Here is a 16,735-nt window from a genome sequence, read left to right on the forward strand (position 1 = left end):
TGGAGAATGGATGGCAGAGGAGAAAGAGAAATTAACATCAGCTTAGCCTCCAAAGACATCAGATAATTCATTAGAGGAGAAATTTTTTTTTTCTGACTCAATCTTCATATTAGCGTTTTGAGACTAAGTTATATTTCTAATGAAAGTCATTAAATATTGCATATAAAAGTGGGGAAAATGTGGAAAATAGGGAGGAAGAAACCTCTTCAGTCTCCTTAAAGAGTCTGTGAGTAACTTTCCATCTAATTCAAACACCATTTTCCTGTGTCTCCTCATTTGCTGTGTCTTTTTTAGGTTCCCCTCCCTTTTTGTTTAACCTTACTCAGCATGGATTCCATACTTCCACCCAAATGCATTAGCATTCCTTCTGTTCGGGAGAACCAGCCGTTTGCATTTTGTCTCTTTGGTTCAGGCAGGTGGGAGCAGTGTGGCCAAACCAGTACAGTCAGAGACTTGGATGAAATCTAGCTTACTGCTGGGACCCTTGTGTTATATCAAAGTGAATGCTGGCCAATGTCAGCTAAGAATACATACAAATTAAGTGCAGACATGAGGACAGATCAGAGGAGAAGAATCAGGAAAACTGTAGTACTAAGGAATGTTTAGGTTAGTGAACTGATTCAAAATAATTTAAAAATAAGTCAGGTTTGAAGGAAAATAGCTTAAGGAGTAAATATAGGGGAAAAAAGACAGAGGAGGCTAGGAAAGATTAAGAAGTTAGACAAGAGAATAAACAGATTGGGAAAATGTTAAGAATTATTAACAAATAAAAAGGTAGGAAAAATAAGACAGGATAACAGAAAAACTTTTGTTGCTAAAGACTTTAATTTTTAGTGCACTTCAACCTACTATCTGACTTTTTTCTTACAGTATACTATGAAAACAGTAGAGAATTAATTTTTGTGTTCATTTTTAATGAGGATACTGAGGTTGAGAGAGGCTAAAAAGTCCATTGTTATAAATTGAACCTCTAGTTAGAGAAAAAGCTGAGATCTGTGTCCCATTCTTTTGAGTCTGAGCCTAAGATCTCTTCTACCCATTAGACCTTGATGAATGTCGTCTAGGACTGAGGAGGGTGAATACTGAGCTGCCAGGACCCCCATTCTTTTTACAACCCATAGAAAACTTGAAAGAAAATAAAGAACTTTGTCCTTAGAAACAAGCCATCTGTTACAGAGCAGAGCAAAACAGCTAGGCACTTGTGAGCCTCACATAAGTTCTGCCAGAGTCTGGCTGGGCAGCCTCTGTTGCAAGCTGTTTAATCTCTAATTCCTGTGAATCAGGAACAATATCAACTGGTTGATGACGAGTTTGGAGACATCTAGGGCAAAGTAAATGCAACAACAAACTCCAACTTAGCGCTAGCCAAGACCAGCTCTCCGCATTCTTTCTCTCTTGGGGGCAGATCCTTGAAGGTTTACCATTAGCGTGATGCATGTATTACCAAGAACAGTATTCATGCCATTTAGTTTTTTGTTTTTTAATTAGTAAGAATAAGAATGATCATTCTCACCTCGAAAGAAACATACAGTAAAATCAGAGCTTGTTTTTATTTTTGTTTGCCCAACATTTTATCAATCCCTTATAATGCACCTCAGCAGTATCAAGGAGTAATAATGCCTTTCTTTTATTTCTTACTCTTTGTTTTTAACTCTTCTTAGTCTCATCCAAGTTATAAAAATGCTGTTTTGAAATTATTAGAAGACATGATAAATTATTTTCGAAAGTTTTGCATTTTGCCAAAATAATAGAAGAACTCAAAGATGGGCATTTTGTGTTAAACATATGTGATCTATTTTGATGAAGTACAATGCAAAATTGCACCTGTGGATTTCCAGGCATGGTTCTGCCTCAGGGACTTTGCAATTGCTATTCCTTCTTCCTAAACATCTTTACTGTAGATATTTATCTCTCTTGCTCCCTCACTTCCTTCAAGTTTTTACTCAAATCACATGTCTTAGTTAAGTCTCTCCTAACTACCCTGTCTAAGATTCTAACCTTCCCTAACATTCTCTACTCCCTTTTTATACTTAATTTTTCCCATAGAAATCATTGAATTCTAACAAACTCTATAATTTACTTATAAGCTAGTGGTGGTAGACTAGAGGGATTGAGAACATGAACAGACACTGGAGCTAGTCTACCTGCGTTCGAGTTATGGCTCCACCTCTTACTAGCGCTGAAATCTTGAGCAAATTGCTAACTATTATCTATAAAACAGGTATGGTAATAAAGCTAACTCATCATGCTACTGTGGGGATTAGATCAATGCCTAGAGATAATAAGCACCACATAAATGTTAGTAATTAAACATTTTTTTCCTGAAATTAGAATGTATATTCCATGAAGGTGGCTGATTTTCTCTCTTTTGTTTACTAATGTATCCTCAGCAAATAGATTAGTTTCTGGCTCATAGTAAATGCTCAATAAATATTTATTGAAGAACTGAAGGAACAATGGAAAAATGCATGGAAATGGAGCTGGTCCTTTTTGTGTACCGGGATGAGAATCTATAGTTAAACCATATTTGGCTGCACACAAAAGCATTAAACTGAGTTTTAATTTCTCACCTATCTTCGCATTTTAAATTTAAAAGTCCCCCAATGTTTCTAAGGTAGAGAATTGACATATTAAACTTTTCCCTTTTTATCCAGATGTTCTGGTATCCAGGTTTGTGAGACCAAAAAAAAAAAAAAAAAGAATAGAAAATAAAGAAAGAAAAAGAAGAGAAAAGTTATACTAGGTGAAATTGCAGAATATGTAATTCCCATAATTTCCTCAAGGGCAGAAACTCCTTTTTTATGTCTGTATATCTGGGAAAATTATTCAGCAGTAGGAGCACAGCTCCACCAGGGAAGGGAAGAGTATAACGATTGCCGGAGAAGGAGCAGGATGAGAAAGTCCAGGACGGAAGAGTTAGGCATTCAAGGTGGAAGTTAAGCAAGGGGAATAAGACAGGTACCCAGTGCATATAACTGGTATTGCAAGATAATATTTTGGTATATTTACCAATATGTTTCTCCTTCTCAGGGCTCTTCCTATGATATATTACAAAAGAAAAAAAGAGTCAAAGCTCAGCTTTTAAGTGTCAAAATAAACTTTTTAAAAAATATGGTAGAGAGTGATGTGAGAGAAAAAGAGATATGAGTTTCAAAAGCCTTGGTTTTTCTTTTCAAAATCCACAGCCCCGAGGAATACTGGGCGTAACATTTATGCACTAAGCAGTAGATGGGGGAAAAATACAAAGCTAGCAAGAGCTAGTTCTTCCCACCTCATCTCTCCTCTGCCTCCAGCAAGGTTATATTTCTTTAGGCTGGATGAGAGAGTTAAACCAGAGGAAAGCAAGGTTTTAGACACATGAGGAAGGGTCCTGTGCCTCTGTTTTTCCATCCTATTGAAACTTCAGAAACCCAAATAAGTCTGGGAGGACTGATGGTAGGATAGATCAGTGCCTTACTTCCTAACTGGACTTGGAGGAGGCAGCCGGCTTTGGCTGTTTCCTCTGTGCCATGCAGAGGAGTAGAGATGGCCAGAAAGATTCTGGTTCACTGTAAGGTAACCTTATGAAATTCCTGTGTCCTGAGCATGGTGTTAGGATCCTCAGAACTTTCACCACATGCCTGAGAGTGGTATAAATTCAGCCCAAAGAGCATTGGTCTATAAGGCCTTGTAATCTGAAGAGGGACGTGTATTAACAGTGTCTTTTATTTTATGTATTACGGTACTTTAATACCAGTGTCCTTGTGGATCCTGGAGGGACTGTCCCTCCCAGGTTTAGCCAATTCCTAGAGATATTAAGCAACTTGCTAGTCCAGATAGCCAGGTTTTCAAGTGCAGACCAACCAATCCAGAGCCCACGCTCCCAACCACCTTTCCTTTTTAAAATCTTACACTCTACGCCACTATCCACCTATCCTAATCACCCCATGGCCAGGTACCAGACAACTAGGGAGAGTTCCTGTGTCCCAGAGCCGGCTGAAATTATTCAAACCAGCCAATCCTAAGCCTGCTTAACCTGCTTCACTCCTTTCTTCCTACAGAAACCACAATAAGATCTCTCGTCCATGGTTTTCACCTCTCCCTCTGCCTCCTGGAGACCCTAGTGCTTCCTCATGTGGCCCCCATGGCATGTGGTGTGCCTCTTCCTTTTGGAATCTGTGAGTAAACAAACTATCTTTACAATGGCAGTTATATCCTGATCTGTTGGCCTGACCATAGCTAAATAATAATAAAACCTATATTAAAACAGGAAGTACATTGAGATCAATAAGCAGAAACCAGAAGGAATGTTAAGGCCAGTGGACAGATCAAGACCAAGGACCTGTTAGTTTCTCCCCTGATACATGACACTACAGGAGCCTTCCTAAACAGAGACACAACCTGGGAATGGAGGGAAACATCCTGATTTGATGGAGAAAGCTCTAAAATCAATGAGATAATCCTGAATGTATTATGAATAAGCTGAGATGAATCTGAATTGGCTGTGATTTAGTTTTTACCACCTACCAGAAAGCAGGCCTGAAACAGAAATCAATTTAAGTTATAGAAAAGTAAAGGAAGTTATACATCATGTACCTTTGAGCTTATAGACTGCAATTTGGATACTGGGATGGATAGAAGAAGGATTTGATATAGAAATAAAGAAAAAACGGAGTTCATCCAACTAGAGCAGAGGTTGGCAAACTTTATACCCCATGGGCCAAGTCCAATATGTTTCTGTAAATAAAGTTTTGTTGGAACAGAGCTGCATCCATTCATATACATATTATTTATGGTTGATTTCTAGCTACAAAGGCAGAGTTGAATAGCTGTGATAGAGACTATGTGTCCAACAAAGACTCAAATATTTACTATTTGGCCCTTGACAAAGAAAGTTTGCCCTGAACTAGAGTACAGTCTCAACAAAGGCTAAATTAATTTTGTGATTGTGGTCCACTGACATGCAGTTGTTTAAATTTCTCCTACTGGGAATAAGCTTGACCTCAAAATCTAGGGTGGTTGGCCCAGTTGCAGAGGTTACGAGAAATATGAGAAATAGGCACATGAAATAGGTGGCACATTATTACAGTTGCCCTCAGAGCGCCTCATGTAATCCTTTTCATGTGTTGGGTGTCTATTTATACTTGATGATTTGATTTTATATCTGGAAAGTGTATGTTCTGAGTTATCCTTGGGCATATATCTGTATATAAGTGGTTATAGTAGCTGGGTAACCTTATCCCCTGAATTCCAGTTCTCCAAAGATGAAAGGACAGACCAGGAAATCAGGTGGAGTAGGTTTTGGTTTTGGTTTTGTCACACTTTCTGAGTGACTTTGTTCAAATCCCCTAAACCAGTGTTTTCACTGGAGGGGAGGCGATAATTTGTTCCTCCATCCTAGGGGACGTTTGGCTATATATCGGGAGACATTTTTGGTTTTCACCACTGGGGGGAGGCTGGTACTATAAGCAGGATTGAGGCAGATGGTACTCTAGGTGGATAGAGACCAAAGATGCCGTTAAGCATCCTACAGAGCGCAGGATAGCCCCAGACAAATGAAGTCATCCTAAGTCAGGACCTCAGAGTGACAGTAGCACTCCCATACTCACTGACGCACTATTCACCATAGCCAGGATATGGAAACTACTTAAATGTCTATTGATGGATGAATGGATTAAAATATATGGTATATACATAGAATATTATTTAGCCTTAAAAAAGAAGGAAATCCTTCAATATGCAACAACATGGATGAAACTTGACGACATGATGCTGAGGGAAATAAGCCAGTCATACAAAGACAAATACTGCATGATTCCGCTTATATGAATTATCTAAACTAGTCGAACTCACAGAAGCAAAGAATAGAATGGTGGTTTCCAGGAGCTAGGGGAAGGGGGGAAATGGAGAGTTGCTAGTTAACGGGTATCAAATTTAAGTTATGCAAGATGAATAAGTTCTAGAGATCTGTTGTACAACACTGTGCCTATAAATAACAATACCATATTGTACACTTTAAAATCTGCTAAGAAGGTAGATCTCATGTTAACTCTTCTAATAACCACAGTGAAATAAAAACAAATTATCTAGCCTACAATGTCAACAGTGCTAAGGCTGACAAAACCTGATTTAGAGATTTTTGGAGTTCAATTTCCCCCATCTACCTATGTGTCCCACCTCACACCAGTTTTTCTAAGATAAAATGAGATAATGATGTAAAAGTGTCCATAATACTAAATAACAAATATATTCTATTCTCATTATTCATTGTAAATAATAATTTACTATAATAATATTCATTGTCAAATACTAAGTATCCCTGCTAACATGGTAAATAGGCCACAACTTGCTCTATAACCAGATTATTCCATTTTACTGGAGATAGTCCTAATAGCTCATACCAAAATTGACCTGTGTTCTCACAGCTCAGGGAACATGACTCCATTTTAGCATTTACTACATTGTATTATTTATGTATCTTCTTATATATACTATTTTTCTCCTTGAGAGTCTGGATTGCACCTTACTTCCCATGGTGCTAGCCTGAAATCAATGCTCAATAAATAGTAGGAGTAGGTTATTTGAAATGTCCAGTTATGTATGGATGTCTGTTGTTGAAACCATCATATCACTTAGGAATGCTCTCAGCTGCAAGTCACTGCAAACTTGACTTACATTCCGCAAGGAAGGGAGGGGTTGGATGTAGATTGTCGCAGACCCAACAGTTTGAGACTTGATATGTCAGCACTAACATCTCTCAGTTCTTTGGCCTTTTCATTTTAGCTCTAGGTATCACTGACCACGCTCAAGGTAGAAAGTAGAGGAAGTGAGGGGCATTGCTTAGGCTGCGTCTATCCTTTAATTTCAGTAAACAATAACTTTCCTAGAAGCTTCCCTGATTGAATTTTGCATATATGTCATGATCTGGAAGTGGCTTACATACAAACCCCTCTCTGCAAAAAAGGCTGGGAAAGTATGTGCATTTCCAGTCTCTATATTGGAATGTTCAAGGGAGAAGGGGGCTGACAATGGTTTTGAGGACCATCCACACTAGATTCCTTAGGTAGTAAGGGCATAGTAGTCATTTTGAAATAAACATGCTATTCATGGAGCTGGGAATTAAGAAGGAGAGTTAGACATTTAAACTACTTATAGATATCTGAGAGATAATACTGATATCAGTTAAAGATGAAAGCTCCCTCTAATTTTATATTCCCATTAAACACAAAATGAGTCCCAAAAGGTTTACTGTAAAGCATATCAAATACCAAGAGTACAGAAATGTTCAATTTTACTTTTTTTAAAAGTATCAATATGTTTATCATCTGTTACTTTAAATAAAATCATTAATAAAGAGGAAGTAGCAAACCTTTGTCATTTCGGGGGATTCTAATATATAATCCCTTCTCCCATTTGGAGGTAACAGCCCACGGATATAGCATTGAAGGGGATGGTGTCTTTCCTCCATTGTAGAACCTGAACAGGAAAGATGCTTCGTCTCTCTATGGCTTCATAGCAGGGCACAAGCAGCCACAAGACCTTGTCTCTGCCAGCTGGACCTTCTTACCTGGGGCCTTGAGTTCCTTAACGAAAAGAGGCATAGGAATTATTCCTGGTTGCTGTGAGAGTGACCAGGAGCAGTGGGGATCTGCATCAGTGAAAGGCTTTCCTTGCCAGAGAGTTCCTGTGTTTGCTGTGTTCTTTCCAGAAAAAAAAAAGAAAGAAAAAATTCCTTTTTTTGTTTAAAATATCCAAAATCTTTACAAACAAGACCCTTGACTGATAGCGTAACTGTTGGTAAATAAGCATATTTCTGCTCACAAAGTTAAGGTCAAATAGAGTTTATGAAGTTGTATGACAAAAATAGGTTTGCATCATATTTTTTTTCTACTTGCAAACTAAAGGTAAGATTGTTAGTAAGAAGTAGACAAAAGACCCCAGATAGAAGAATGGAAATATAAATAGTCTCCAATCTGGCATTTTGGAATTTGAGGCTTGTATAGTGTGAACAAAACAAACTCCTGCTGCTTCCACAAATTCTTCGAACAATTTCCCCCTTAATTCCTTATCCAGCAGTGGGTTTGTCTATTAACCACTTTCATGTACAAAATGTATTTCCTTGGTTCCTTTCATTAAATTTTTCCTTTGTTATTACCAGTTGAGAAATTAATGCGAACAGACTCTCCCGTCCAACCATAGCAAATACATAAAACCAAAAAGAGCAGCTTTGATAAAACTAGCATAGATGGAGCTAGGACTTCAAGAATCAGAGCTAACACACACAGTGATGATGGAAACATCTTATCCACATCTGATTTGCTCACATATAGTTATTTAGATAGCAAATAACACATTCCTGGATAGGGAGCCTCCAATGTGATTTCAATCTCATAGTCCAAGTAAATATGAAATGACTGCCAGCCCAGCAGACATAAATCTCTACTATCTGATTTTCATCACAGTCTCTGCATTGGGGAAAATGTGAGTGAAAAGGCATTTTCTCCTACCTTGTTTAGTACACAACTACATGGTTTAAAGAAGATAAGAATTTCAAATTGTTAGAATAACATTACTCAAATGATTCTGTGAGAAACTAAAACATTCCCATTTCCGCAAACGTAGGCACAGAAATAAAAAAGAAAAAGAAACAGTAGGAATGAAAAATGTTAATTGTTTCATGTTCTTTAATTTTGGGCTTAATGACCACAGGCTGTGTGCCACTAGTAAAATACTCATTTGGAGAAAAAGACTGTTGCATGACATATTTCCAATTAAGGACAATTTAAACTAATTCTAAGAAAACTCTTACATACTGAGCATGCCATAAACTAAGCAATCCACTTAGAAACCAAATGAACATGTATGAGCCATGTGGGTGAGTTATGATTGCCCTGGGGGTCCTAGTTTTACTTTTCCTTGTCCTTGTAGGATTAAATAATTGTTGTGACTTAGCTAACTGACAAACGGCTATAGCAGTCCAATCAGGCCTCTGGGTTCAAAGAAATTCTATTGCTGTGAAAATACTCAGCCATCTGAGTAACAGGAAGTGTCCATAGGGGCATTTGCTAACTCATTCATCACCCCCAAGACGCTGATCTCTGCTAACCCGTTTGCCTCACACTAGCACCTGTTTATGTCCTTGGCCCCAAGATAGAAGGCTCGTCACTTAACCAGTTGCTCCGTGCCAGATTTTCAGTCACCTCTTCTCTTTGCTCTGCTGTAAATTCATCTGTTTCTTAAACCTTCCCAGAGCACATCCAATCCATTCAGCATCGTTCCCTGGGAATATCTTTGCTTATGGCAGCAGTGGGTGGAGGAAAGGTCTTGCTACTATTTTATGAATGTATCGTAATGCTTTCTTTTCCAGGGGATGGGAAATTCCTTAAGGACAGGGCCCATCTCTTCTTCCTTCTTCACTTCCCAGGATGACACAGCAGGAATATAGAGAATATAGCCTAGTAGGGAAAAGTTGTTTTCCTAAGACAATCATTCCTACTTTCTATTTCTAGTTGCCCAAAGGCTTAGCCAGGTTGCTCCCTGCTATTCGATGAGAAGTATTCCCTCCATCTCTCTGCCTATTTCCTCACATATTAGAAAAATTTACAACTTTGACAGGCATTTGGGACTATTCACTCTTGGAGGTTTCCAACTGTTAGCAGAGAGGGAGCTATTTCTTCAAACTAATTCTTATCTGTAATCCTGATAAAGCACTAAACACAAATTCCAGTTGTTCTTTAATTGTGTGTTTATATGTTTAACAGCCACAAGGGCTGGGCCCATGTTTTTTGTTTACCTTTGCGTCTCAAACATTAGCCTAGAAACTAGTGTGTTGTAGACACTGTATATTCATATATTCAGCAAATACAGTGAATATCCACTAAGTGCCAGCACTTGTCAAGGTGTTGGGAAGACAGTAGTGAACAAAAGATGCATATATTCCCGACTTCTTGGGCTTAGATTGTGACTTATAAAAGAGTAAGGGCTAAGACTAAGCAATGCTTACTCTGTTCCTGATACTTTTTTAGGAACATTACATACATTTTTGACATTTAATCTTCGTACTAACCTGTAAGTGAGGTACTATTAAATATCCCTAGTTTTCAGATGTGGCAACTGAGATGCTTTGTTGAATAAATAATACGTATGTAACAAATATGTTATAATATATTTTATTATACCATAATATATAGCACATATTTATTAAGTGATGTAACATACATATACATAAATGCATACTATAACATATAACATATAGCATATGCCATACATAATACACATAAATATATATTTATGCATGTGTAAATATGCACATATATGCATATATAAAAACAAATACATATGTACACATATACATATATAACATTGATAAAGATGTTGCCGCTCTAGTTTACATGTTTGGCGGCTAAACCCTGCTGGACTGTCCCTTCGTCCTCACCCACCTTCCCCACATCTCCTGAGGTACCTCCTCAGAGCTCAGTTTGAAAACCACTCATCTAGCCTTAGCTTTTCATTTTATATGTGGAGATGCTAAGATTCAGATAGGGAAAGTGACTTATTTAAGGTCTCACAACTAATTAATGGCTGAGCCAAGGTTAGAACTCTCCAATTTTCAGATGAAAAAATTGAAGCTCAGGGATGTTGTCACTTATTAAAGAGCTCACAGGCAGTAAGTGGTGAAACTACAATTAAATTATGATTTGCCTCATTCTTTCCTGTGTTTATTTCTCTAAGCTCCTGACACGCTGGCCTCAACTTTCCTCTATAGATGTATTCCGGGCATCCTGCATTCCAAGACTCTCTGGTCTCAGTTTGTTATCCCCCAAATAGACTGGCAACCTGCTCTCACACACTCTTCCTTTTTATTTTGTTAACCTCTTTTCTTGCCCAGAATGTGCTTTCCTCCTTCTCCATGTGCCAAGCTCCTAGTCATCCTGCAAGAACCAGCACAAATATCACTTTCTTTTGAAGCCTTTTCAATGCTCCATACCCTGATCCCATTACCTCTTCCATGTGTTCAAGGCCAGTTTCATGGCTGTTCAGTCCAAGGGACCTGCGCTTGGTTTAATGCCTTTTGAAATTCTTAAGAATTTATGAACAAGAACCCTGCATTTTCTTTTCTTTTTTCTATTTTTAATAGTATTTATTGTTTTCTTTCTAATTCTATAAGCAATACATTTTCGTAACAGACAACTAGAAATGCATAAAAACATAAAGTAAAAAATAACATTCACCCAATAATCCCCCCCACAGAGATAACCCATTAGCATTTTGATGCATTTCCTCACAGTGTCTCCATATTGTTTTATAACTGAAGTATAATTTTCCTACAACACTATGTTAGTTCCAGGCACACAAAATAGTGATTTGACATTTCTATACATTACAAAATGATCACCATGATAAGTCTAGTTACCATCTGTCACCATTCAAAGATATTACAATATAATTGCCTATATTCACCATGCTATACATTTCATCCCCCTAACTCATTTATTTTGTAACTAGAAGTTTGTAGCTCTTAATCTCCCTCGCCTATTTCACCCATCCTCCTACTCCCCCCTCCACTCTGGCAGCCGCCTATTTATTCTCTGTATCTACGTGCCTGTTTCTGTTTAGTTATGTTTGTTCATTTGTTTTGTTTTTTAGAGTCTACATGTAAGTGAAATCATACAGTATTTGTCTTCCTCGGAGTTATTTCACTTAGCATATACTCTCTAGGTCCATCTGTGTTGTTTGAAATGGTAAGATTTCATTCTTTTTTTTTGGCAAGCTAATATTTCTTGTGTATGTGTGTGTGTGTGTGTGTGTGTGTGTGTGTGTGTGTGTGTATATACACACCACATCTTCTTTATCCACTCATCTATTGATGGACACTTAGGTTGCTTCTATATTTTTCTATCTTGGCTATTTAAATAATGCTGCAATGAACACAGGGGTGAATATATCTTTTCAAAGTAGTGTTTTTGTTTTCTTAGGAAAAATACCCAGAAGTGGAATTGCTGGATTGCATGATAGTTCTCTTTTTAAATTTTTGAGGAATCTCCACACTGTTTTCCATAGCAGTTGCACCAATTTACATTTCCACCAACAATGCACAAGGGTTCCCTTTTCTCCACATCCTCGCCAACACTTGTTATTTGTAGTCTTTTTGATAATAATAGCCATTCTAACAGGTGTAAGGTGATATCTCATTGTGGTTTTGATTTGCATTTCTCTGATGATTAGCAATGTTGCACATCTTTTCGTGTGTCTGTTGGCCATCTCTGTGTCTTCTTTGGAAGAATGTCTATTCAGGTCCTCCTCAGTTTTTAATTGGGTGGTTTGTGTTTTTGATGTGGTTATATGAGTTCTTTGCATATTTTGGATATTAACCCTTTATCAGATATACCATTTGCAAATATCTTCTCCCATTCGGTAGGTGATCTTTTTGTTTTGTTGATATTTCCTTTGCTTTTTAGTTTGATGTAGCACCATTGGTTTATTTTAGCTTTTGTTTGTTTGAAAAGACATAACCAAAAAAATATTGCTAAGGCTAATGTCAAAGAGCATACTGTCTATATTTTCTTCCAGGAGTTTTATGTTTTCCAGTCTTACATTTAAGTCTTTGATCCATTTTGAGTTTATTTTTGTGTGTGGTATGAGAAAGTAGTCCAGTTTGATTCTTTTGCATGTAGCTGTCCAGTTTTCCCAACATCATTTATTGAAGATGCTGTCTTTCCCCACTGTATATTCTTGACTCCTTTGTCATAGATTGATTGACCTTGTAAGTGTGGACTTATTTCTGGACTCCCTATTCTATTCTATTCTAATAAAAATGTGTCTTTTTTATTCCATATTGTTTTGATTACTGTAGCTTTGTAGTACAGCTTGAAATCAGGGAGTTTTTTGATAGGAATTTCATTGACTTTTTAGATTTTCTCAAGTAGTATGGACATTTTAACAGTATTAATTCTTCCAATCTGTGAGCATGGTATATTTTTCCACTTGTTTTTGTTGTCTTCATTTTCTTTCATCAGTGTCTTAGAGATTTTCCAGGACAAATCTTTTACCTCCTTGGTTAGATTTATTCCTAGGTATTTTATTATTTTTTATTTAATTGTAAATGGGATTATTTTCTTAATTTCTCTTTCTGCTAGTTCGTTGTTAGTATATAGAAATGCAGTAGATTTCTGTATATTAATTTTTTATCCTGCAACTTTACTGAATTCATTGATGAGTTCTAATAGTTTTTTGGTAGTATCTTTGGGATTTTCTATATATAGTACCATGCCATCTGCAAACAGTGACAGTTTTACTTCTTCCTTTCCAATTTGGATTTCTTTTATTTCTTTTTCTTGCTTGACTGATTGCTGTGGCTAAGGGCCCTGCATTTTCATTTTGCACTGGACCCTGAAACTTATGTAGCCACTCCTGCATGTGTTTATTCTGTGATATGTTATGTAGATGACTATTATAGTAGGTAACACATTGAGAAATAACTTTTCTCCTCTGATGGATTATGAGCTCCTTGAAGCCAGGGACTTGTCTTATTTATCATTGTATCCTCAGTACTAATGTACCAGTGATGAAGTCCAAGGCTCAGTAATGCCCTCCTCCCCATTCCATAATACTCTCCTAACTGGGAGAAAGTGTTTGACTTCTAGGGAAGTGCTTGGCCTCTAGGCAGTCTGAATATCCACTCCAGGATGTGGATCCTTACCTTCCCAATGTTGAAACTATTAGCACTTATATTCCAGAAACACATAGAAGGCATGTGCCTATTTCTCCTGCTTTGATTGGTTTCCGAAATACATATACTGAGGAGAATAGGAAACATTTTAGTTGCATAGATGAGGTGAGAATGTTATGAAGCAAAAGGAACTGACATTCTACTAGGTGGGGATTTGGTTCAGGGATAGGATTGTGATATGATCATATCGACTTTTTTTTTTTTTAATTTATTTTATTTATTTATTTTTGGCTGTGTTGGGTCTTCGTTGCCATGCATGGGCTTTCTCTAGCTGCAGCAAGTGGGGGCTACTCTTCATTGTGGTGTGTGGGCTTCTCATTGTGGTGGCTTCTCTCATTGCAGAGCACAGGCTCTAGGTGCGCAGGCTTCAGTAGTTGTGGCACGTAGACTCAGTAGTTGTGGCTCATGGGCTTAGTTGCTCCACGACACGTGGGATCTTCCTGGACCAGGGCTTGAACCCATGTCCCCTGCATCGGCAGGCGGATTCTTAACCACTGCACCACCAGGGAAGCCCATATCGACTTCTTTAACCAGTGATATTCCTGAAGATTATGACTGACCAAAAGTTAAAGTGACTGTACAAGGCAGACTTTACTAAATAAGTCTCCTTTGCTATATAATTAGCAAATCAATATCTGGTCATTTTTTTTCCATTGTTTAGTACATAGAGGTTTCACATTTCATTTAGAAATAGAAAGAGGGACTGAAAGAGGTAAACTAGTGTTAGAGGAAGGAACAGGTTAGAAGGCAGAGATATGATCACAGTGCTATTATCACCTTGGCTTTATTAATAATCCCAGGCAAGAAAGAGGAGTCCAGATTGAGTAACAGAGATGACAGCAAGGTCAGCTTGATAGAGGATGCAGCACTTAGTAAGCTTCAAGGATCATGTTAGCTGAGCACCTACACCTCAGTGTGATGAGTACTACATAGAGATTTTGCTTTCAGTGTCATGCCCGATTCATTGAACATTTGTTCCAGGCCTCATACTAGGGGCTGAGAACAAAGAGATAAGGAAAACATAGGCTTGTTCCTCAAAAAGCAGTAGTGTATGTAGGTGGTTAAGAGCTGAGAGGCGGGTTCCAAACTTGGCTTGGCCACTTTCTGGCTGAGAAATCTTAGGCTAGTTACTTAATCACTCTGTGCCTGTTTCCTCATCTGTATGATTAAATAGTTCTATTGCTTACTACAAAAATTTCCTGTGAGCATTAATGTGAGTTAATACATAAAAGTGACTTAGAGTAAAATGCTAACAACATATAAACAATACATAAATATTCTTAGACAGGTATAATCTGGTAGGGAAGACATATGTTACAAGACAACTTTAACGTGAGGGGGTTGAAGCCAAATTCCTGAAGTCTGGAGTGACACACTTTGATTGGCAAATTAAACACCAAACTCAGGTTTAGCAGCGATGGTTGTGGATCACATAATTATGACACAAAATGGATACCTTAATAGACTTAATCTCTGGAAGTTTTCAAATCACATATGATGTGGTTTTTAGCAGAGGACCCAATTGCTACCTTTCCCATTGTGTGTGTACTTGGCGGTAGGGAGGGATTTCTCTTACTCTTATATCACCTTGTGACATTTTCTATTTCAATAAATATCAACAGATACCAAAGGTCTGAAACAGAAAAAGGAGGGAATTGTCATTACTAAATTTCTTCACTGGCTCTCTAATGTCTTACAGCATATGTAGCTACACTGTGGCAAGAACCATGTCCTAGAAGCAGTTTAAGTCTCCATATTACTAGTGAGAGAGGTCACCCTGGCTGGGCCAGTTTCCTCCAAAGGATGAGGAATGTGGACAGCAGACAGAGTGCCATGGCCCAGCCATGAAATGTTTCTGTTGTTTATGAGTTAATCTGAACTGTTCATGAATGAAAATGCTGTTGGTCCTCTGAGTCTAGTTTTTCTTTCTCATCTCTTCTTTCCTTTTCAAGACAGCCAGCTTTCCAGTGAAATTCACATCCTAGATAAGACCCTTGCTGCACAGGCAAGATAGCAGACATCAAGGCTCACAGACGATGTAAGTTATGACCAAATCAAAACCGCTTCTCTGTGTCCTGTCTGACAGAGATATGACATTTATATTAATATTTGTCTATGTTTCCCAATTAGTGATTGATGAACTAGAGCTCATTTTCTTAGTGAGGTGATGTAATTCTCCCTCTTTAGATGATATTTATATTGTAAATCTTTTAGAGGGCAGGAATGCTACATTCTCGCCATGTAATACTATCTCAAAGTGGGCCTATAGTGAGAGGAAGTTTTTTTTTTTTTAATAGAATCTGAGAAATAGTGCATTTCATATAAAAATAGTGCATTTCATATAACATTTTAAAACAGATTGAGTGGGACACTGCCAGATAACTAGTTACTGCAGGAGTGGGAAGTGATTAACTTTGCGGGCCCTTTCAAGTCCCCAAGGTTCCTTGTGTTGAGCTGTGGCTATAACGTGGTAAATACAGTAACAGGGAGCCCTGGACTCTCAGGTCATAAATGCTTTGCAAATAATTAGATATTCTTTCTCTGTAGAGCCTCATAATTCCCTTAAATGGATTTCATTTAATTTTTTTCCTAAAATAAAGTATTTCTATTTAAAGGCAACTTCAAAACTCAAAGGCTTTCATTTTGTCCACCTTAAACCCATTTTAATAGGTCAGAATTCTAAGCAGAGAGGCACTATTTGGAAAAAAATTCCTTAAATTTCTTTAACAAGAGATGGATCCAGTTTTCACTTAACTCTGAAAAAAAAGGCATTATCTGTTTCCCTTGATTAAATTTTCCTTTATTTCAAGTCTTAAAAACAGCATTTATATTGCTGGGCTTGCAAAGATTTTTCTAGATTGTCTTAGTACCATTTATATATATTATTCCACTGTTTGTGCAGCCACAGAAGTAATGTGATTTTCCTTTGGGCTTTCTCCCTACTTTAGCTTCAGCCAAAAATGAAGTGCTAATCCCACATTTTGGGCAGACATCTTGCCTGCTCCTAGAATCCTCAACCGCCAGCCT

At 37.7% G+C, this 16,735-nt stretch overlaps 1 long non-coding RNA gene across 1 annotated transcript in view; it reads left to right on the top strand.

Annotated features, from left to right (window-relative positions):
- LOC309665015 overlaps positions 1-7,061 on the top strand; it is a 168,984-nt gene extending 161,923 nt beyond the window's left edge. Inside the window, exon 3 of the long non-coding RNA XR_014266157.1 lies at positions 4,041-7,061. This is a non-coding gene — a long non-coding RNA (uncharacterized lncRNA). The remainder of the gene's footprint in view (positions 1-4,040) is intronic.
- The last annotated feature ends 9,674 nt before the right edge of the window (positions 7,062-16,735 follow it).

Source organism: Balaenoptera physalus, assembly GCF_965194825.1.
Source record: "Balaenoptera physalus genome assembly, chromosome: 7".
Lineage (NCBI taxonomy): Eukaryota > Metazoa > Chordata > Mammalia > Artiodactyla > Balaenopteridae > Balaenoptera > Balaenoptera physalus.